Raw genomic sequence first — 23,974 nt, 5'->3', positions numbered from 1 at the left:
CCCGAACAGGATGAACACTTTGAAGTTGGAACACTTTGAATCCGGTCAGAAATGTGGAAATGGTGGAAGTCTGAAAAATGGTCAATTCATTTTGAATGGCAAAAATTTCCCGGAAAACCTGGAATTCTGAGAAATCTGGAATTTTTGTAAATGTGTCCAGGAAAAGCATGTGATTCCCAAACAGGCTGAACAGTTTGAAGTTGGAACGCTTTGAATCGGGTGAGAAATGTGGAAATGGTGTGGAAGTTTGAAAAATGGCCATTTCATTTTCATTGGCAAAAATGTCCCGGAAAACCTGGAAATCTGGAATTTTTTGGATTTTTTTCCAGGAACAGCCCGTGATTCCTGAATAGGCTGAACAGTTTAAAGTTGGAACGCTTTGAATCAGGCGAAAAATGTGGAAATGGTGTAAGTTTGAAAAATGGCCAATTCATTTTGAATGGAAAAAATGTCGCGGAAAACCTGGAATTCTGAGAAATCTGGATTTTTTAAAAATTTGTCCAGGAAAAGCCCATGATTTCTGAACAGGATGAACACTTTAAAGTTGGAACGCTTTGAATCGGGTCAAAAATGTGGAAATGGTGGGAGTTTGAAAAATGGTCAATTCATTTTGAATGGCAAAAGTGTTCCGGAAAACCTCGAATTCTGGGGAATCTGGAAATGTTTTGATTTCATTCAGGAAAAGCCCGTGATTCCCGATTAGGCTGAACAGTTTGAAGTTGGAACGCTTTGAATCCGGTCAGAAATGTGGAAATGGTGGAAGTTTGAAAAATGGCCAATTCATTTTGAATGGCAAAAATGTCGCGGAAAACCTGGAATTCTGAGAAATCTGGATTTTTTTTTAATTTGTCCAGGAAAAGCCCATGATTTCCGAACAGGATGAACACTTTGAAGTTGGAACGCTTTGAATTGGGTCAAAAATGTGGAAATGGTGTGGAAGTTTGAAAAATGGTCAATTCATTTTGAATGGCAAAAATGTCCCGGAAAACCTGGAATTCTGGGAAATCTGGAATTTTTAAAAATTTGTCCAGGAACAGCCTGTGATTCCTGAACAGGCTGAACAGTTTGAAGTTGGATCGCTTTGAATCATGTGAAAAATGTGGAAATGGTGTAAGTTTGAAAAATGGCCAATTCATTTTGAATGCCAAAATGGCCCAAAAAACCTGGAATTCTGGGAAATCTGGAAATTTTTTGAATTTGTCCAGGAATAGCCCGCAGTTCCCGAATAGGCTGAACAATTTGAAGTTGGATTGTTTTGAATCAGGTGAAAAACGTGGAAATGGTGTAAGTTTGAAAAATGGTCAATTCATTTTGAATGGCAAAAGTGTTCCGGAAAACCTCGAATTCTGGGGAATCTGGAAATGTTTTGAATTCATTCAGGAAAAGCCCGTGATTCCCGATTAGGCTGAACAGTTTGAAGTTGGAACGCTTTGAATCCGGTCAGAAATGTGGAAATGGTGGAAGTTTGAAAAATGGCCAATTCATTTTGAATGGCAAAAATTTCCCGGAAAACCTGGAATTCTGAGAAATCCGGATTTTTTGTAAATGTGTCCAGGAAAAGCATGTGATTCCCAAACAGGCTGAACAGTTTGAAGTTGGAACGCTTTGAATCGGATGGAAAAATGTGGAAGTTTGAAAAATGGCCAATTAATTTTCATTGGCAAAAATGTCTCGGAAAACCTGGAAGTCTGGGAAATCTGGAATTTTTTAGATTTTTTCCAGGAACAGCCTGTGATTCCTGAATAGGCTGAACCGTTTAAAGTTGGAACGCTTTGAATCAGGCGAAAAATGTGGAAATGGTGTAAGTTTGAAAAATGGCCAATTCATCTTGAATGGAAAAAATGTCGCGGAAAACCTGGAATTCTGAGAAATCTGGATTTTTTTTAAATTTGTCCAGGAAAAGCCCATGATTTCCGAACAGGATGAACACTTTAAAGTTGGAACGCTTTGAATCGGGTCAAAAATGTGGAAATGGTGGGAGTTTGAAAAATTGTCAATTCATTTTGAATGGAAAAAATGTCCCGGAAAACCTGGAAGTCTGGGAAATCTGGAATTTTTTGGATTTTTTCCAGGAACAGCCCGTGATTCCTGAATAGGCTGAACAGTTTAAAGTTGGAACGCTTTGAATCAGGCGAAAAATGTGGAAATGGTGTAAGTTTGAAAAATGGCCAATTCATCTTGAATGGAAAAATGTCGCGGAAAACCTGGAATTCTGAGAAATCTGGATTTTTTAAAATTTGTCCAGGAACAGCCTGTGATTCCTGAACAGGCTGAACAGTTTGAAGTTGGATCGCTTTGACTCATGTGAAAAATGTAGAAATGGTGTAAGTTTGAAAAATGGCCAATTCATTTTGAATGGCAAAATGTCCCAAAAAACCTGGAATTCTGGGAAATCTGGACATTTTTTGAATTTGTCCAGGAATAGCCCGCAGTTCCCGAATAGGCTGAACAATTTGAAGTTGGATTGTTTCGAATCAGGTGAAAAACGAGGAAATGGTGTAAGTTTGAAAAATGGCCAATTAATTTTGAATGGCAAAAGTGTTCCGGAAAACCTCAAATTCTGGGGAATCTGGAAATGTTTTGAATTCATTCAGGAAAAGCCCGTGATTCCCGATTAGGTTGAACAGTTTAAAGTTGGAACGCTTTGAATCCGGTCAGAAATGTGGAAATGGTGGAAGTTTGAAAAATGGTCAATTCATTTTGAATGGCAAAAATTTCCCGGAAAACCTGGAATTGTGAGAAATCCGGAATTTTTGTAAATGTGTCCAGGAAAAGCATGTGATTCCCAAACAGGCTGAACAGTTTGAAGTTGGAACGCTTTGAATCGGGTGAAAAATGTGGAAGTCTGAAAAATGGCCAATTGATTTTGAATGGCAAAAGTGTTCCGGAAAACCTGGAAGTCTGGGAAATCTGGAATTTTTTGGATTTTTTTCCAGGAACAGCCCGTGATTCCTGAATAGGCTGAACAGTTTAAAGTTGGAACGCTTTGAATCAGGCGAAAAATGTGGAAATGGTGTAAGTTTGAAAAATGGCCAATTCATTTTGAATGGAAAAAATGTCGCGGAAAACCTGGAATTCTGAGAAATCTGGATTTTTTTTTAATTTGTCCAGGAAAAGCCCATGATTTCCGAACAGGATGAACACTTTAAAGTTGGATCGCTTTGAATTATGTGAAAAACGTGGAAATGGTGTAAGTTTGAAAAATGGTCAATTCATTTTGAATGGCAAAAGTGTTCCGGAAAACCTCGAATTCTGGGGAATCTGGAAATGTTTTGAATGTATTCAGGAAAAGCCCGTGATTCCCGATTAGGCTGAACAGCTTGAAGTTGGAACGCTTTGAATCGGGTGAAAAATGTGGAAGGTAGAGCGCACCAAAATCTGGAAAAGAAGAAAAACAAAAACCATGTGTGTGAATGTTTTGGAGCTTTCACACAATAGAAAAAATAATAATAAAATAAAAAATAAAAGTTTACTTTTTTTATATTTGTATAGTACGTGTATATTATTAATGTTGTAAATATAAATCTTTATACATCTAAAAAGGGTGGTCCTAAATAGGCATTTTTTAGAGGTCCCCAGAAGGTCCGAAGTACAAGAAAATGTGTGTGTGTGTGTGTGTGTGTGTGTGTGTGTGTGTGTGTGTGTGTGTGTGTGTGTGTGTGTGTGTGTGTGTGTGTGTGTGTGTGTGTGTGTGTGTGTGTGTGTGTTACAAACTTTTTAAATACACATCTTTATATCTTTATATATCTAGGAAGGCTGGTCCTAAAGAGGGAGGCATTTTTCTCAGGTCCCCAGAAGGTCCGAAGTACAAGAAAATGTGTGTGTGTGTGTGTGTGTGTGTGTGTGTGTGTGTGTGTGTGTGTGTGTGTGTGTGTGTGTGTGTGTGTGTGTGTTACAAACTGTTTAAATACACATCTTTATATATCTAGGAAGGCTGGTCCTAAAGAGGGAGGCATTTTTCTCAGGTCCCCAGAAGGTCCGAAGTACAAGAAAATGTGTGTGTGTGTGTGTGTGTGTGTGTGTGTTACAAACTGTTTAAATACACATCTTTATATATCTAGGAAGGCTGGTCCTAAAGAGGGAGGCATTTTTCTCAGGTCCCCAGAAGGTCCGAAGTACAAGAAAATGTGTGTGTGTGTGTGTGTGTGTGTGTGTGTGTGTGTGTGTGTGTGTGTGTGTGTGTGTTACAAACTGTTTAAATACACATCTTTATATATCTAGGAAGGCTGGTCCTAAAGAGGGAGGCATTTTTCTCAGGTCCCCAGAAGGTCCGAAGTACAAGAAAATGTGTGTGTGTGTGTGTGTGTGTGTGTGTGTGTGTGTGTGTGTGTGTGTGTGTGTTACAAACTGTTTAAATACACATCTTTATATATCTAGGAAGGCTGGTCCTAAAGAGGGAGGCATTTTTCTCAGGTCCCCAGAAGGTCCGAAGTACAAGGAAATGTGTGTGTGTGTGTGTGTGTGTGCGTGTGTGTGCTCAGGGGCGCAAGCAGCTTTCATTCATCTTCATTTCAAGGTGAACTTGAATAATACATCACATCATAAATACGTTGACGGTTGAGCTGTTTAAAAAAAAATATATATATATATTTCTTATTTATTTCAAAAAAAAAAATCATGGCGGCGACAACAACAAAGTCAACAAATAAATAAAGTCATTACCACAGCTTATAGAACACAGGCGCCGATTTGCTCTTTTTCATCCGGAGACAACAAAAAGAGGAAGAAGACAGGAGGAGGAGGAGGAGGAGGAAGAAGAAAAAGGGAAAAAAGGAGAGAATTGCACAGCGGCTTTTCTTTTCTTGAAAACGCTGCATTAGGTCTTTTCCTGCAGTCAGTCTTCACAGTTCAAAGCTGGCAGTTCAATAAATAGCTGCAACTGGCACATCTCTGTTCTTGCAAAAAGAAATCAATGTTAATCCTATTACCGGCAGTTATCACCTCGCCCAGAAATGGTGGCAAGAAAAAAAAAAAAAAAGGGAGATGTCAAAGCGGGAAGGGAGAGCGAGCGAGCGAACACTAGAGAGAGAGAGAGAGTCACCCTTCATTCACTTTCAAACACACTTTTGATAATTTACTTCTGTGGGAGAAGAAGCAGGAGGGGGGGGGGGGGGGGGTGAGCTTACCTAGTGTGTGTGTGTGTGTGTGTGTGTGTGTGTGTGTGTGTGTGTGTGATGGCGCATAATGCTTGGATCAGACCCTGCTGCTGTAAGCAAGATGTTTGAGGCACAAAAACATTTTTTTTTTTTGCCCTTCTTTTTCCACCCAGCCTCGTCTGGGCCGCCTACGCTCCCGGCCAAGGAAATTACCGGCGCCCTCGTGACCCGCTCCGCCGTTCCACCAGCCCGAAAAGCGGCTGGCGGGGTTGGCGGAGTTCGGCCGCCAAGGACGAGGAGTGAGGCACGGGGGGGGTCAACCTGCGGTCCTTGAACGCCTCACACAGGCTGCACTTGAACTACAAGCGCGGCAGGGACACTCCTTGCCAGCAGGGGGCGGCACCTTGTGATTGTCATTGCAAGGGAAAAGAAGAAGAACTATTTATTTTAAGTAGTCATTTTTAGTCCACTGCGATGAGGTGGCGACTTGTCCAGGGTGTACCCCACCTTCCGCCCGATTGTAGCTGAGATAGGCGCCAGCGACCCCGAAAAAGAATAAGCGGTAGAAAATGGAAGGATGGATTTTTAGTCCATATTTTTAATTGATATATTTGTATTATTTTGTTAATTTAAAACGTAGACATAATTAAAATATGAGGTGAATTGGGGTCCTTATTTTGAAACCCCCCATTTGATAAAAATGAACATGTTTCCACAAATTTATGATAAAATATTTTTCATCGTAAAATTCTTTTTATATTCTTTTTAATCAAACTTGAATTTAATTTTATGTTGGTTTTGCACAAAAACGAATTCATAGGAAATATTAATAATATTGTCATACTACTTATTATTAGGAATTCATATTTTTGTATACATATTCATTATTATGATTAGTATTTTTTATTTATTTAAAAGAATTGTTTTTATAAAAAAAAGTTAATACATTTTTATTAAAAAAATATATTTCTTTTTTCTGAGCTCGCCAACACCACTGTTTATTATTATTATTATTGTCCATTCATATTTTTGTATACATATTTATTATTATTTTAAATTGGTATTTTATTCAAGTTTAAAATTAGATTTTAAACTTAAAATTACATTTTATTTTGACATTTTATTTTTTGAGCTCACCACCAACCGTCCCGGCCAAGGAAATTACCCCCCCCCCACCCCCCACCCCCCCCTTACCCGCTTCACCGTTGCCGCGTTCGGCCGCCAAGTACTGGGGGAGTAACACACAGTCCTTGAACGCCTCACACAGGCTGCACTTGAACTACAAGCGCGGCAGGGACACTCCTTGCCAGCAGGGGGCAGCACCTTGTGATTGTCACTGCGCGGGAAAAGAAGAAGAATTTATTATTATTAATTAGTCATTTTTAGTCCAGATTTTTCCTTGGTATATTTGTATTATTTTGTTAATTTAAAATATAGACATAATTAAAATGTGAGATAAATCGGGGCTCCTTATTTTGAAACCCCCCATTTGAAAAAAATGTGCATATTTTCATAAATTTATAATAAAATAATTTTCATCGTAAAATGATTTTTATAGTTTTTTTTTTTTATCAAACTTGAATTAAATTGGATGTTTTTGTACAAAACCGAACTCATAGGAAATAAATTGTTCATTAATAATATGTTTGTACTACTTATTATTGTGATTGTCATTGCTGGGAAAAAGAAGAACAATTTATTATTATCAATTAGTCCTTTTTAGTTCATATTTTTAATTGATATATTTTTATTATTTTGTTGATTTAAGACATAGACATAATTAAAATATGAGGTAAATTGGGGCTCCTTATTTTGAAAACCCCCCATTTAAAACAAAAATTGCACACATTTTCATAAATTAATAATAAGATAATTTTCATCGTAAAATTATTTTTATACTCTTTTTTTTCAAACTTTAATTAAATTTGATGTTTTTGTACGAAACCGAATTCATAGGAAATAAATTGTTCATTAATAATATGTTTGTACTATTTATTTTTATTATTATTAATTTACATTTTTGTATAAATATTTATCATTATTATTCATTTGTATTTTATTTAACTTATAAATAAAAAAATATATATATCTTTTTTTTTTTTTTTAACGTATTGTTTTTCCTGAGCTCGCCAACACCTGGCCCAGTTTCGGCCGACTATGCTTCCGGCCAAAGAAATTACCGGCGCCCTGGTGACAGCCCACCTTACCCGCTTCGCCGTTCCACGAGCGCAAAAGTGGCCCGTGGGGTTGGGAGGGCGTCAACACGCCTCACACAGGCTGAACTTGAACTATAAGCGCGGCAGGAACACTCCTTGCCAGCAGGGGGCGGCACCTTGTGATTGGAAAAAAAAAATAGATCTGACGGTTGAGTAGAATTTATTATTATTATTTAGTATTTATTAGTTGATCTTTTCTGCGATGAGGTGGCGATTTGTCCAGGGTGTACATCGCCTTCCGCCCGATTGTAGCTGAGATAGGCACCAGCGCCCCCCGCCACCTCTAAGAGAATAAGTGGTAGAAAATGGACGGATGGATAGTTGATTTTTTATTTTTTATTTTGTTTATTTAAAACATATACATCATTAAAATATGAGGACAATTGGGGCTCCATATTTTAAAACCCCCCCATAAAAAAAAAGCACATATTTTCATAAATTTATAATAAAATAATTTTCATCGTAAAATGATTTTTATACTCTTTTTTTTTAAATCAAAGTTTAATTACATTTTATGTTTGTTTTGTACAAAAAAGGAATTCATAGGAAATAAATTGTTAATTAATAATATTGTTGTAGTATTTATTATTATTATAATTTTTTTTTGTATATATATTTATTATTTTTACTAATTAGTATTTTATTAAAGTTTGAAATTAATTGTTTTTATTTTTTATTTATTAATAAAAAAATAAAAACAAGTATTCTTTTTTTCGCCAGGCTGGCCCTTTTTTTGTCCGCCTACGCTTCCGGCCAAGGAAATGACCGCCATTACAGGCTGCACTTGAACGATCAGCACAGCAGGGACACTCCTTGCCAGCAGGGGGCAGCACCTTGTGATGGTCACTGCTGGGAAAAAGAAGAAGTTTGTAGCTTCTCAAACAAATCTAAGAAAGGCCATTTTGTTTGACTACTTGATTAGAAAAGTTCAAATAATGGATTTTCTCCGTGGATGAAGACGTTCTCTTACATCCAGGTCAGTGTATTTTCTTCATATTTTTTTTTGGACTGGATTCACAGTCCCTTTTCTCTGTTTGTAGTTTTTCAACAAAGATCTAAGAAAGACAATTTTGTTTGACTACTTGATCAGAAAATGTTAAAATCATGGATTTTCTCGCTATGTACAGATGTTCAAATACATTCAGGTCAGTGTATTTTCTGCATATATTTTTGGACTGGATTTGAGGCCTTTTTTGCTGTGTTTGTAGCTTCTTAAAGAAATCTAAGAAAGGCAATTTTGTTTGACTACTTCATTAGAAAATTTTAAATCATGGATTTTTTCCGTATGTACGGATGTTCTCCTACATCCAAGTCATTGTATTTACTCCATATTTCTTTTGACCTGGATTTTCAGTCATTTTTCTCTGTCTGCAGCTTCTCAAATCTAAGAAAGGCAATATTGTTTGACTACTTGATCAGAAAATTTCAAATAATAGTACAGTATGGATGTTCTCATATATCCAAGTCAGTGTATTTTCTACATCTTTTTTTTTTGGCCTGGATTTGAAGCCTGTTTTTCTTCTTCTGTTTTTAGCTTCTCAAAGAAATCCAAGAAAGGCAATTTTGTTTGACTACTTGATCAGAATAATGGATTTTCTCTGTACATACAGTAAGGATGTTCTCCAACTACCAGGTCAGTGTATTTTCGCCATATTTTTTTGGGTCTGGATTTACAGCCTTTTTCTCTTTATGTAGCTTCTCAAAGAAATCTACGAAAGGCAATTTTGTTTGACTACTTGATTAGAAAATTACAAATAATGGATGTTCTCCGTATGTACGGATGTTCTCATAAATCCAGGTCAGTGTAGTTTCTACATCTTTTTTTGGCCTGGATTCACAGTCCTTTTTCTCTGTTTGTAGCTTTTCAACCAAAATCTTAGAATGACAATTTTGTTTGACTACTTGATTAGAATATTTCAAAACATGGATTTTGTCCGTATATATGGATGTTCTCATACATCCAGGTCAGTGATATTTCTTTATCATTTGTGGCCTGGATTCACAGTCCTTTTTCTCTGTTTGTAGCTTCTCCAACAAATCTAAGGAATGCAATTTGTTTGACTACTTGATCATAAAATTTCAAATAATAGATTTTTTTCCGTACGTATGGATGTTCTCATACATCCAAGTCAGTGTATTTTCTACATCTTTTTTTGGCCTGGATTCACAGTCCTTTTTCTCTGTTTGTAGCTTTTCAACCAAAATCTTAGAATGACAATTTTGTTTGACTACTTGATTAGAATATTTCAAAACATGGATTTTGTCCGTATATATGGATGTTCTCATACATCCAGGTCAGTGCTATTTCTTTATAATTTTTGGCCTGGATTCACAGTCCCTTTTCTCTGTTTGTAGCTTCTCCAACAAATCTAAGAAATGCCATTTGTTTGACTACTTGATCAGAAAATGACAAATAATAGATTTTTTTCCGTATGTATGGATGTTCTCATACATCCAAGTCAGTGTATTTTCTACATCTTTTTTTGGCCTGGATTCACAGTCCTTTTTCTCTGTTTGTAGCTTTTCAACAAAAATCTTAGAAAGACAATTTTGTTTGACTACTTGATTAGAAAATTTCAAATAATGTATTTTCTCCGTTTCTATGGATGTTCTCATACATCCAGGTCAGTGTATTTACTCCATATTTGTTTGGGCCTGGATTCGCAGTCCTTTTTTTCTGTTTGTAGCTTCTCCAACTAATCTAAGGAATGCCATTTGTTTGACTACTTGATCAGAAAATGACAAATAATGGATTTTCTCCATATATACGGATGCTCTCATACATCTAGGTCAGTGTTTTTTCTACATTTTTTTTTTTTGGCCTGGATTCTCAGTCTTTTTTCTCTGTTTGTAGCTTTTCAACAAAAATCTTAGAAAGACAATTTCGTTTGACTACTTGATTAGAAAAATTTCAAATAATGTATTTTCTCCGTATTTATGGATGTTCTCATACATCCAGGTCAGTGTATTTTCTACATATTTTTTTTTGGCCAGGATTCGCAGTCTTTTTTCTCTGTTTGTTGCTTCTCAAATATTCAAAGAAAGGCAATTTTGTTTGACTACTTGATTAGAAAAATTTCAAATAATGTATTTTCTCCGTTTCTATGGATGTTCTCATACATCCAGGTCAGTGTATTTACTCCATATTTGTTTGGGCCTGGATTCGCAGTCCATTTTCTCTGTTTGTAGTTTCTCCAACAAATCTAAGGAATGCAATTTGTTTGACTACTTGATCAGAAAATTACAAATAATGGATTTTCTCTATACATACGGATGCTCTCATTAATCTAGGTCAGTGTTTTTTCTACATATTTTTTTTTTTGGCCTGGATTCGCAGTCCTTTTTCTCTGTTTGTAGCTTCTCAAAGAAATCAAAGAAAGGCAATTTTGTTTGACTACTTGATTAGAAAAATTTCAAATAATGTATTTTCTCCGTTTCTATGGATGTTCTCATACATCCAGGTCAGTGTATTTACTCCATATTTGTTTGGGCCTGGATTCGCAGTCCATTTTCTCTGTTTGTACCTTCTCCAACAAATCTAAGGAATGCCATTTGTTTGACTACTTGATCAGAAAATTACAAATAATGGATTTTCTCTATACATACGGATGCTCTCATACATCTAGGTCAGTGTTTTTTCTACATTTTTTTTTGGCCAGGATCCGCAGTCTTTTTTTCTATGTTTGTTGCTTCTCAAAAAATCAAAGAGAGGCAATTTTGTTTGACTACTTGATTAGAAAAATTTCAAATAATGTATTTTCTCCGTTTCTATGGATGTTCTCATACATCCAGGTCAGTGTATTTACTCCATATTTGTTTGGCCCTGGATTCGCAGTCCATTTTCTCTGTTTGTAGCTTCTCCAACAAATCTAAGGAATGCAATTTGTTTGACTACTTGATCAGAAAATTACAAATAATGGATTTTCTCCATATATACGGATGCCCTCATACATCTAGGTCAGTGTTTTTTCTACATTTTTTTTTTTTGCCAGGATTCGCAGTCTTTTTTCTCTGTTTGTTGCTTCTCAAAAAATCAAAGAAAGGCAATTTTGTTTGACTACTTGATTATAAAAATTTCAAATCATGTATTTTCTCCGTTTCTATGGATGTTCTCATACATCCAGGTCAGTGTATTTACTCCATATTTGTATGAGCCAGGATTCGCAGTCCATTTTCTCTGTTTGTAGCTTCTCCAACAAATCTAAGAAATGCAATTTGTTTGACTACTTGATCAGAAAATTACAAATAATGGATTTTCTCTATACATACGGATGCTCTCATTAATTTAGGTCAGTGTTTTTTCTACATTTTTTTTTTTTGGCCAGGATTCGCAGTCCTTTTTCTCTGTTTGTTGCTTCTCCAAACATCAAAGAAAGGCAATTTTGTTTGACTACTTGATTATAAAATTTCAAATCATGGATTTTCTCCGTATATATGGATGTTCTCATACATCCAGGTCAGTGTATTTACTCCATATTTGTTTGGGCCTGGATTCGCAGTCCATTTTCTCTGTTTGTAGCTTCTCCAACAAATCTAAGGAATGCAATTTGTTTGACTACTTGATCAGAAAATGACAAATAATGGATTTTCTCCATATATACGGATGCTCTCATTAATTTAGGTCAGTATTTTTTCTAAAAAAAAATTTTGGGCCAGGATTCGCAGTCTTTTTTCTCTGTTTGTTGCTTCTCAAAAAATCAAAGAAAGGCAATTTTGTTTGACTACTTGATTAGAAAAATTTCAAATAATGTATTTTCTCCGTTTCTATGGATGTTCTCATACATCCAGGTCAGTGTATTTACTCCATATTTGTTTGGGCCTGGATTCGCAGTCCATTTTCTCTGTTTGTAGCTTCTCCAACTAATCTAAGAAATGCCATTTGTTCGACTACTTGATCAGAAAATTACAAATAATGGATTTTCTCTATACATACGGATGCTCTCATTAATCTAGGTCAGTGTTTTTTCTACATTTTTTTTTTTGGGCCAGGATTCGCAGTCTTTTTTCTCTGTTTGTTGCTTCTCAAAGAAATCTAAGAAAGGCAATTTTGTTTGACTACTTGATTAGAAAATTTCACATCATGGATTGTCTCCGTATTTATGGATGTTCTCATACATCCAGGTCAGTGTATTTACACCATATTTGTTTGGGCCTGGATTCGCAGTCCATTTTCTCTGTTTGTAGCTTCTCCAACAAATCTAAGGAATGCAATTTGTTTGACTACTTGATCAGAAAATGACAAATAATGGATTTTCTCCATATATACGGATGCTCTCATTAATTTAGGTCAGTATTTTTTCAAAAAAAAAATTTTGGGCCAGGATTCGCAGTCTTTTTTCTCTGTTTGTTGCTTCTCAAAAAATCAAAGAAAGGCAATTTTGTTTGACTACTTGATTATAAAAATTTCAAATCATGTATTTTCTCCGTTTCTATGGATGTTCTCATACATCCAGGTCAGTGTATTTACTCCATATTTGTATGAGCCAGGATTCGCAGTCCATTTTCTCTGTTTGTAGCTTCTCCAACAAATCTAAGAAATGCAATTTGTTTGACTACTTGATCAGAAAATTACAAATAATGGATTTTCTCTATACATACGGATGCTCTCATTAATTTAGGTCAGTGTTTTTTCTACATTTTTTTTTTTTGCCAGGATTCGCAGTCTTTTTTCTCTGTTTGTTGCTTCTCAAAAAATCAAAGAAAGGCAATTTTGTTTGACTACTTGATTATAAAATTTCAAATCATGGATTTTCTCCGTATATATGGATGTTCTCATACATCCAGGTCAGTGTATTTACTCCATATTTGTTTGGTTCTGGATTCGCAGTCCATTTTCTCTGTTTGTAGCTTCTCCAACAAATCTAAGGAATGCCATTTGTTTGACTACTTGATCAGAAAATTACAAATAATGGATTTTCTCTTTACATACGGATGCTCTCATTAATCTAGGTCAGTGTTTTTTCTACATTTTTTGTTGGCCAGGATTCGCAGTCTTTTTTCTCTGTTTGTTGCTTCTCAAAAAAATCAAAGAAAGGCAATTTTGTTTGACTACTTGATTAGAAAAATTTCAAATAATGTATTTTCTCCGTTTCTATGGATGTTCTCATACATCCAGGTCAGTGTATTTACTCCATATTTGTTTGGGCCTGGATTCGCAGTCCATTTTCTCTGTTTGTAGCTTCTCCAACTAATCTAAGAAATGCCATTTGTTCGACTACTTGATCAGAAAATTACAAATAATGGATTTTCTCTATACATACGGATGCTCTCATTAATCTAGGTCAGTGTTTTTTCTACATTTTTTTTTTTGGGCCAGGATTCGCAGTCTTTTTTCTCTGTTTGTTGCTTCTCAAAGAAATCTAAGAAAGGCAATTTTGTTTGACTACTTGATTAGAAAATTTCACATCATGGATTGTCTCCGTATTTATGGATGTTCTCATACATCCAGGTCAGTGTATTTACACCATATTTGTTTGGGCCTGGATTCGCAGTCCATTTTCTCTGTTTGTAGCTTCTCCAACAAATCTAAGGAATGCAATTTGTTTGACTACTTGATCAGAAAATGACAAATAATGGATTTTCTCCATATATACGGATGCTCTCATTAATTTAGGTCAGTATTTTTTCAAAAAAAAAATTTTGGGCCAGGATTCGCAGTCTTTTTTCTCTGTTTGTTGCTTCTCAAAAAATCAAAGAAAGGCAATTTTGTTTGACTACTTGATTATAAAAATTTCAAATCATGTATTTTCTCCGTTTCTATGGATGTTCTCATACATCCAGGTCAGTGTATTTACTCCATATTTGTATGAGCCAGGATTCGCAGTCCATTTTCTCTGTTTGTAGCTTCTCCAACAAATCTAAGAAATGCAATTTGTTTGACTACTTGATCAGAAAATTACAAATAATGGATTTTCTCTATACATACGGATGCTCTCATTAATTTAGGTCAGTGTTTTTTCTACATTTTTTTTTTTTGCCAGGATTCGCAGTCTTTTTTCTCTGTTTGTTGCTTCTCAAAAAATCAAAGAAAGGCAATTTTGTTTGACTACTTGATTATAAAATTTCAAATCATGGATTTTCTCCGTATATATGGATGTTCTCATACATCCAGGTCAGTGTATTTACTCCATATTTGTTTGGTTCTGGATTCGCAGTCCATTTTCTCTGTTTGTAGCTTCTCCAACAAATCTAAGGAATGCCATTTGTTTGACTACTTGATCAGAAAATTACAAATAATGGATTTTCTCTTTACATACGGATGCTCTCATTAATCTAGGTCAGTGTTTTTTCTACATTTTTTGTTGGCCAGGATTCGCAGTCTTTTTTCTCTGTTTGTTGCTTCTCAAAAAAATCAAAGAAAGGCAATTTTGTTTGACTACTTGATTAGAAAAATTTCAAATAATGTATTTTCTCCGTTTCTATGGATGTTCTCATACATCCAGGTCAGTGTATTTACTCCATATTTGTTTGGGCCTGGATTCACAGTCCATTTTCTCTGTTTGTAGCTTCTCCAACAAATCTAAGGAATGCAATTTGTTTGACTACTTGGTCAGAAAATTACAAAAAATGGATTTTCTCTATACATACGGATGCTCTCATTAATCTAGGTCAGTGTTTTTTCTACATATATTTTTTTTTGGCCTGGATTCGCAGTCTTTTTTCTCTGTTTGTTGCTTCTCAAAGAAATCAAAGAAAGGCAATTTTGTTTGACTACTTGATTAGAAAAATTTCAAATAATGTATTTTCTCCGTTTCTATGGATGTTCTCATACATCCAGGTCAGTGTATTTACTCCATATTTGTTTGGGCCTGGATTCGCAGTCCTTTTTTTCTGTTTGTAGCTTCTCCAACAAATCTAAGAAATGCAATTTGTTTGACTACTTGATCAGAAAATGACAAATAATGGATTTTCTCCATATATACGGATGCTTTCATACATCTAGGTCAGTGTTTTTTCTACATCTTTTTTTTGTGGCCTGGATTCGCAGTCCTTTTTCTCTGTTTGTAGCTTCTCCAACAAATCTAAGGAATGCAATTTGTTTGACTACTTGATCAGAAAATGACAAATAATGGATTTTCTCCATATATACGGATGCTCTCATTAATCTAGGTCAGTGTTTTTCCTACAAATTCTTTTTTTGGCCTGGATTCGCAGTCTTTTTTTTCTGTTTGTTGCTTCTTAAAAAATCAAAGAAAGGCAATTTTGTTTGACTACTTGATTAGAAAAAAATTCAAATAATGTATTTTCTCCGTTTCTATGGATGTTCTCATACATCCAGGTCAGTGTATTTACTCCATATTTGTTTGGGCCTGGATTCGCAGTCCATTTTCTCTGTTTGTAGCTTCTCCAACAAATCTAAGGAATGCAATTTGTTTGACTACTTGATCAGAAAATTACAAAAAATTGATTTTCTCCATATATACGGATGCTCTCATTAAACTAGGTCAGTGTTTTTTCTAAAAAAAAATTTTGGCCTGGATTCGCAGTCCTTTTTCTCTGTTGCTTCTCAAATAAATCTAAGGAATGCAATTTGTTTGACTACTTGATCAGAAAATTACAAATATATGGGGTTTCTCTATACATACGGATGCTCTCATTAATCTAGGTCAGTGTTTTTTCTATATATTTTTTTGGGGGGCCAGGATTCGCAGTCTTTTTTCTTTGTTTGTTGCTTCTCAAAAAATCGAAGAAAGGCAATTTTGTTTGACTACTTGATTATAAAATTTCAAATCATGGATTTTCTCCGAGCATACCTATTTTTTGGGGCCTGGATACCCATCCCTACGCCTGACAGGAAAACGCAAGAGTCCGGAAGTGATATGAGTGTAAAAGTTGCGGGCGGTAGTTGGGAGAGAAAGAAGGCGAGATGTGGAAACGGTGGATCAGATGATCAGTCACTCCAAGGAGGCGGCGATAAAGCGCAATATGAGTCTGGAGTCACCTGAAGGACAAGCCGCGCTCATCACCTAATCCGCCGGCGGACAAAAAGATGGCGGGGGGTCGCCGTAAAGCAGGTTTACAAGCAATTTCTTTGCAAACAAACTCGGCTGGTAAATCTGTCCGGCGACCATAAAACAGCCGCGCTCGCCGGCGAAGCTCCAAGGTTGCGTTGGAGTGTTCCCGGACGACAATGTTACTCAAAAACGCCGGCAAAGTGACACAGTCATTGTGAGGCCGTCTTTATCGCCGCCATCACTCACCAAACACACACACACACACAAAAAAAAAAGGCGGCCCAAACGGGAGGGAGATGACGGCGACATTACGGCCGCGGCGCGTTCAAATGACCCACTTCAATCAAAACAAACACAACGGCGGCGAGCGGCGAGCGGCGAGCGTCGCACTCGGGTGTCGTAAAAACCACAATTTTGCAGCCGGCATAAAAGCGCCCTGTGTTTGTCGGCGGCCACAAACTGCAACACCAGGCGAGGGCGGCCAAAACGCTGTCGGGCGACATTTTTTTTTAATTCCGTTTTCATATGCGCCCACCCCCACGGCCCGGCCAGGAAAGGCCCCCCCCCCCGGCCCCCCAGAGCCCGCCTGGTGATTCCCGCCCGCCTCATTATTTAGCATGTCATCGCTATTTTACATGCTAAAGCCCCGCCGTCGCCGACTCATTTATTAGACGCAGAATGGGGTCAGGAACACACACACACACACACAGACGCACACACACACACACACACACACACACACACACAAAAGTCAAGGTGAAAAACTCCCGGCATGCATTTTTTTTTTTTTTTTTACTTTCTTTATGTACTAAAAAAACATTCCTTCGCCAAGGTTGAACTTTTAATATTTGTGTGTACGGGAATATGTTAGCATGTTAGCATTTAGTCGGGCTGTCCAAATCAACACTTTAATGCGGATCAATCCATCATTTTCATTAATCTGATTAAAAATATTAACGCAATTAATGACGTTTTCAAAATTAACGCTTAAATGCAGATTCATCTATAATTGTTATTAATCTGATTAAAATTTTAACGCAATTAATAAAAAATTCGAATTTCAACACTTCAATGCAAATTATTCCATCTTTGTTATTACTCTGGTTAAAAATATTAACGCAATTAATAACGTTTTCAAAATGAACGCTTAAATGCAGATTAATCTATAATTGTTATTAATCTGATTAAAATTTTAACGCAATTAATAAAAAATTCGAATTTCAACACTTCAATGCAAATTATTCCATCTTTGTTATTACTCTGATTAAAAATATTAACGCAATTAATAACGTTTTCAACATTAACGCTTAAATGCAGATTCATCTATAATTGTTATTAATCTGATTAAAATTTTAACGCAATTAATAAAAAATTCGAATTTCAACACTTTAATGCAAATTATTCCATCTTTGTTATTACTCTGATTAAAAATATTAACGCAATTAATAACGTTTTCAAAATTAACGCTTAAATGCAGATTCATCTATAATTGTTATTAATCTGATTAAAATTTTAACGCAATTAATAAAAAATTCGAATTTCAACACTTCAAAGCAAATTATTCCATCTTTGTTATTACTCTGGTTAAAAATATTAACGCAATTAATAAAGTTTTCAAAATTAACGCTTAAATGCAGATCAATCTATTATTGTTATTAATCTGATTAAAATTTTAAGCAATTAATAAAAAATTCGAATTTCAACACTTCAATGCAAATTATTCCATCTTTGTTATTACTCTGATTAAAAATATTAACGCAATTAATAACGTTTTCAAAATTAACGCTTAAATGCAGATTCATCTATAATTGTTATTAATCTGATTAAAAATGTTGACGCAATTATTAATGTTTTCAAAATTAACCATGAAATATGAGGTAATGCATCATCATTATTCTGATTAAAAATATCAAAGCAATCAATCACGTTTTCGAAATGAACCCTTTAATGCAAATTCATTTTTCATTGTTATTAATCGGATTAAAAATTCTGACGCAATCAATCGTGTTTTTGAAATTAACGCTTTAATGCGGATTAATCCATTATTCTAATTATTCTGATTAAAAATGTTGACAAAATTCATCGCGTTTTGGAAATTAATCCAACGTGGTTATTAATCTGATTAAAATATTAAAGCATTTAATAAAGTTTTCAAAATTAACCCTTAATGCGGATTAATCCGTCATCGTTATTAATCCGATTAAAAATATTGACAAAATTTATCGCGTTTTTTAAATTAAGCCTTTAATGCGGAATAATCCGTCATGGTTATTAATCTGATTAAAAATATTGACAAAATTCATCGCGTTTTCCAAATGAACCCTTTCAAGCAATGTTTTAGAAATTAATCCTTTAATGCGGATTAATCCATCATTGTTATTAATCTATTTCAAAATATTAAAGCACTTAATTACATTTTCGAAATTAACCCTTAAATGCGAAAAAATCCATCGTTGTTATTCATCAAATTAAAAATATTGACAAAATTTATTGCGTTTTCAAAATGAACGCTTTAATGCGGATTAATCCATCATTGTTATTAATCTGATTAAAAATATTAAAGCACTTAATAAAGGTTTAGAAAAGAAACCTTTTATTTGGATTAATCCATCATCGTTATTAATGTGAGTGAAAATATTGACGCAATCAATCGCGTTTTTCGTAATCAAGCCTTTAATGCAAAAAAATCCATCATTGTTATTAATCTGATTAAAAATATTGACAAAATTTATCGCGTTTTTGAAATCAAGCCTTTAATGCGGAATAATCCGTCATCGTTATTAATCTGATTAAAAATATTAAAGTTTTCAAAATAAACCCTTAATGCGGATTAATCTATCATCGTTATTGATCTGATTAAAAATATTGAGGCAATTATTAACGTTTTCGAGATTAAACCTTTAATGTGGATTTATCCATCATTGTTATTAAGGTGATTACAAATATTAAAGCACTTAATAACGTTTTCAAAATCAAGCTTTTAATCATCATCATTATTAATTTGATTAAAAATATGGACGCAATTAATCGCGTTTTCGAAATTAATCCTTTAATGCGGATTAATCCATTACCGTTATAAATCTGATCGAAAATATTGACGCAATTAATAATGTTTTCAAAATTAACGCTTTAATGCGGATTAATTCTATCATCATTATTAATCTGAATAAAAATTTTTACGCATTTATTAACATTTTCGAAATGAAGCCTTTAATGCGGATTTATCCATTATCGTTATTAATCTGGTTAAAAATATTGACTCAATTATTTGCATTTTAAAAATGAACGCATTAATACAAATTAATCCATCATCGTTATAAACATTGACAAAATTCATCGTGTTTTCGAAATGAACGCTTTAATGCGGATTAATGTATCTTTGTTATTAATGGGAATAAAAATATTGACGAAATCCAACACATTTTCGAAATGAAACCTTTAATGCGGATTAATCCATCATCGTTATTGATCAGATTAAAAATATTGACGCAATTAGTAACATTTTTTAAATTAAACCTTTAATGTGGAATAATCCATCATTGTTATTAATCTGATTAAAATATTAATGCAATTAATCACATTTTCGAAATTAATAAACTTTTAATGCGGATTAATCCATCATCGTTATTAATCAGATTAAAAATATTGACGCAATTAACCGCATTTTTGAAATCAACCCTTAATTGCAATAAATTCATCATTGTTATTAATCTGATTTAAAATATTGACGAAATGTATCGCTTTTTTGTAATCAAGCCTTTAGTGAGGATTAATCCATATTTGTTATTAATCTGATTAAAAATATTGACGCAATTCTTGACATTTTCGAAATTAAGCCTTTGATGCGGATTGATCCATTATTGTTATTAATCTGATTAAGTTATTAATGAAATTAATCGCATTTTTGAAATCAACCCTTTAATGCGGATTAATCAATTAAATTATTCATCTGATTAAAAATATTAAAGCACTTAATAAAGATTTTTGAAAATAAGCATTTAATGCAGATTATTAATCGGATTAAAAATATTGACGCAATTAATGGCGTTTTAAAGATTAACTCATTAATACAGATTAATCCATCATCGTTATAAAAATTGACAAAATATAATCGCGTTTTTGAAATTAAGCCATTAATGCGGATTAATCCGTCATCGTTATTAATCTGATTCAAAATATTGACGCAATCAGTCGCGTTTTCTAAATCAAGCCTTAAATGCGAAAAATCCATCATTGTTATTAATCTGATTAAAAATATTCAACCAATTAATAACTTTTTCAAAATCAACACTTTAATGCAAATTAATCCATCTTTGTTATTACTCTGATTAAAAATATTGACGCAATAAATAACGTTTTCAAAATTAACGCTTTAATGTGGATTAATCCATCCATTTTCCCACCGCTTATTCACTTTGGGGTCGCTGGTACCTATTTCAGCTCCAAACTGGCGGAAGGCGGTGTACACCCTGGACAAGTTGCCGATTAATCTATAATTGTTATTAATCTGATTAAAAATATTGACGCAATTATTAACGTTTTCAAAATTAACCCTTTAATGCAAAATTGTTATTAATCGGATTAAAAATATTAAAGCAATCAATCACGTTTTCTAAATTAACCTTTTAATGCACAATAATTTTTCATTGTTATTAATCGGATTAAAAATATTGACGCCATCAATCGCGTTTTTGAAATTAATAAACCTTTAATGCGGATTAATCCATCATCGTTATTAATCAGATTAAAAATATTGACGCAATTAGTAACAGTTTTGAAATCAAACCTTTAATGCGGAATAATCCATCAACGTTATTAATCCGATTAAAAATATTAAACCCATTAATAACGTTTTTGAAATGAAACCTTTAATGCAGATTAATCCATCGTTGTTGTTAATCTGATTAAAAATATTGACGCAATCAATCGCGTTTTTGAAATTAATAAACCTTTAGTGCAAATTAATCCATCATCGTTATAAATCTGATTAAAAATTTTGACGCAATTAATAATGTTTTTGAAATTAAGCCTCTAATGCGGATTAATCCATCATTGTTATTAATCTGGTTAAAAATACTGACAACATGTATTGCGTTTTTGAAATTAATCTTTAATGGGGATTAATCCATCATCGTGATTAATCTGATTAAAAATGATGATGAAATTAATCACGTTTTCGAAATTAACCTTTTAATGCACAATAATTTATCATTGTTATTAATCGGATTAAAAATATTGACGCCATCAATCGTGTTTTCGAAATTAACGCTTTAATGCGGATTATTCCATTATTGTAATTATTCTGATTCAAAATATTAAAGCAATCAATCGCATTTTCCAAAAAAAAACCCTCAATGCGGATTAATCCCTCATCGTTATTAATCTAATTGAAAATATTAAAGCACTTAATAAAGTTTTCGAAATTAACCATTAAATGCGAAAAATCCATCATCGTTATTTATCTGAAAGAAAAATATTGAAGAAATTTATCGCGTTTTTGAAATGAACGCTTTAATGCGGATTAATCCATCAACGTTATTAATCCGATTAAAAATATTAAACCCATTAATAAAGTTTTTGAAATGAAACCTTTAATGCAGATTAATCCATCATTGTTGTTAATCTGATTAAAAATATTGACGCAATCAATCGCGTTTTTGAAATTAATAAACCTTTAATGCGGATTAATCCATCATCGTTATTAATCTGATTAAAAATTTTGACGCAATTAATAATGTTTTTGAAATTAAGCCTCTAATGCGGATTAATCCATCATTGTTATTAATCTGGTTAAAAATACTGACAACATGTATTGCGTTAGCAAAATGAATCCTTTAATGGGGATTAATCCATCATTGTTATTAATCTGATTAAAAATGTTGATGAAATTAATCACGTTTTCGAAATTAACCTTTTAATGCAAAATAATTTATCATTGTTATTAATCGGATTAAAAATATTGACGCCATCAATCATGTTTTCGAAATTAACGCTTTAATGCGGATTAATCCATCATCGTTATTAATCCAATTAAAAATATTAAACCCATTAATAAAGTTTTTGAAATGCAACCTTTAATGCAGATTAATCCATCATTGTTGTTAATCTGATTAAAAATATTGACGCAATCAATCGCGTTTTTGAAATTAATAAACCTTTAATGCGGATTAATCCATCATCGTTATAAATCTGATTAAAAATATTGACACAATTAATAATGTTTTTGAAATTAAGCCTCTAATGCGGATTAATCCATCATTGTTATTAATCTGGTTAAAAATATTAAACCCATTAATAAAGTTTTTTAAATTAAGCCTCTAATGCGGATTAATCCATCATTGTTATTAATCTGGTTAAAAATACTGACAACATGTATTGCGTTGTCAAAATGAATCCCTTAATGGGGATTAATCCATTATTGTTATTAATCGGATAAAAAACATTGATGCAATTGATCGCGTTTTCGAAATCAACTCGTTAGTACGGATTAATCTATCATCGTCATTAATCGGATTAAAAATGTTGATGAAATTAATCACGTTTTCGAAATCAACTCTTTAATGCATATTAATCAATTAAATTAATAATCTGATTAAAAAAATTTAAGCAATTAATACAGTTTTTAAAATCAAGCATTAATCATCATTGTTATTAATCTGATTAAAAATATTGACAAAATAAATCGCATTTTCAAAATGAACGCGTTAATACGGATTAATCCATCATCATTATAAACATTGACCAAATATTTAGTGTTTTCGAAAGGAAGCCTTTAATGTGGATTAATCATCATTGTTGCAAATATTGACGCAATTAATCGTGTTTTGAAAAAAAATAATCTTTAATGCGGATTAATGCATCATCTTTATTAATCTGATTTAAAAAAATTAAAGCACTTTATCAAGTTTTCAAAGTCAACCTCTAAATGCGAAAAATCCATCATTGGTATTAATCGGAATAAAAATATTAAAGCCATTTATAACGTTTTCGAAATGAACCCTTCAATGTGGATTAATCCATCATTCTTGTTAACGTGGATACAAATATTGATGCAACTAATCACGTTTTCGAAATTAATAAACCTTTAATCCGGATTAATCCATCATTTTTATTAATCGGATTGAAATTATCAAAGCATTTAATCCTGTTTTCGTAATTAAGATTTACATGCGAAAAATCCATCTTTATTAATCTGATTGAAATTATTGACACAATTAATAAAGTTTTCCGATTCAAGCCTTTATTGTGGATTAACCCATCATTGTTATTAATCTGATTAAAGATACTAAAGCAATTAATTGTTTTTTTTTATATATTTAATGCAGATTAATAAATCATCATTATTAATCTGATTAAAATATTGATGCAACTAATCGCGTTTTCGAAATTAATAAACCTTTAATCCGGATTAATCCATCATTTTTATTAATCGGATTAAAATCATCAAAGCATTTAATCCCGTTTTCGTAATCAAGATTTAATTGCGAAAAATCCATCTTTATTAATCTGATTAAAATTATTGATGCAATTAATAAAGTTTTCAGAATCAAGCCTTTATTGTGGATTAACCCATCATCGTTATTAACCTGATTAAAGATTAATAATTGTGTTTTTTTTAAATATATTTAATGCAGATTAATAAATCATCATTATTAATCTGATTAAAATATTAAAGCACTTAATAAAGTTTTCAAAATTAACCCCTTGA

Source organism: Nerophis ophidion, linkage group LG26 (assembly GCF_033978795.1).
Source record: "Nerophis ophidion isolate RoL-2023_Sa linkage group LG26, RoL_Noph_v1.0, whole genome shotgun sequence".
Classification (NCBI taxonomy): Eukaryota; Metazoa; Chordata; class Actinopteri; order Syngnathiformes; family Syngnathidae; genus Nerophis; species Nerophis ophidion.
The sequence above is the reverse complement of the archived record's forward strand: the minus strand, read 5'-3'. Positions refer to the sequence as shown.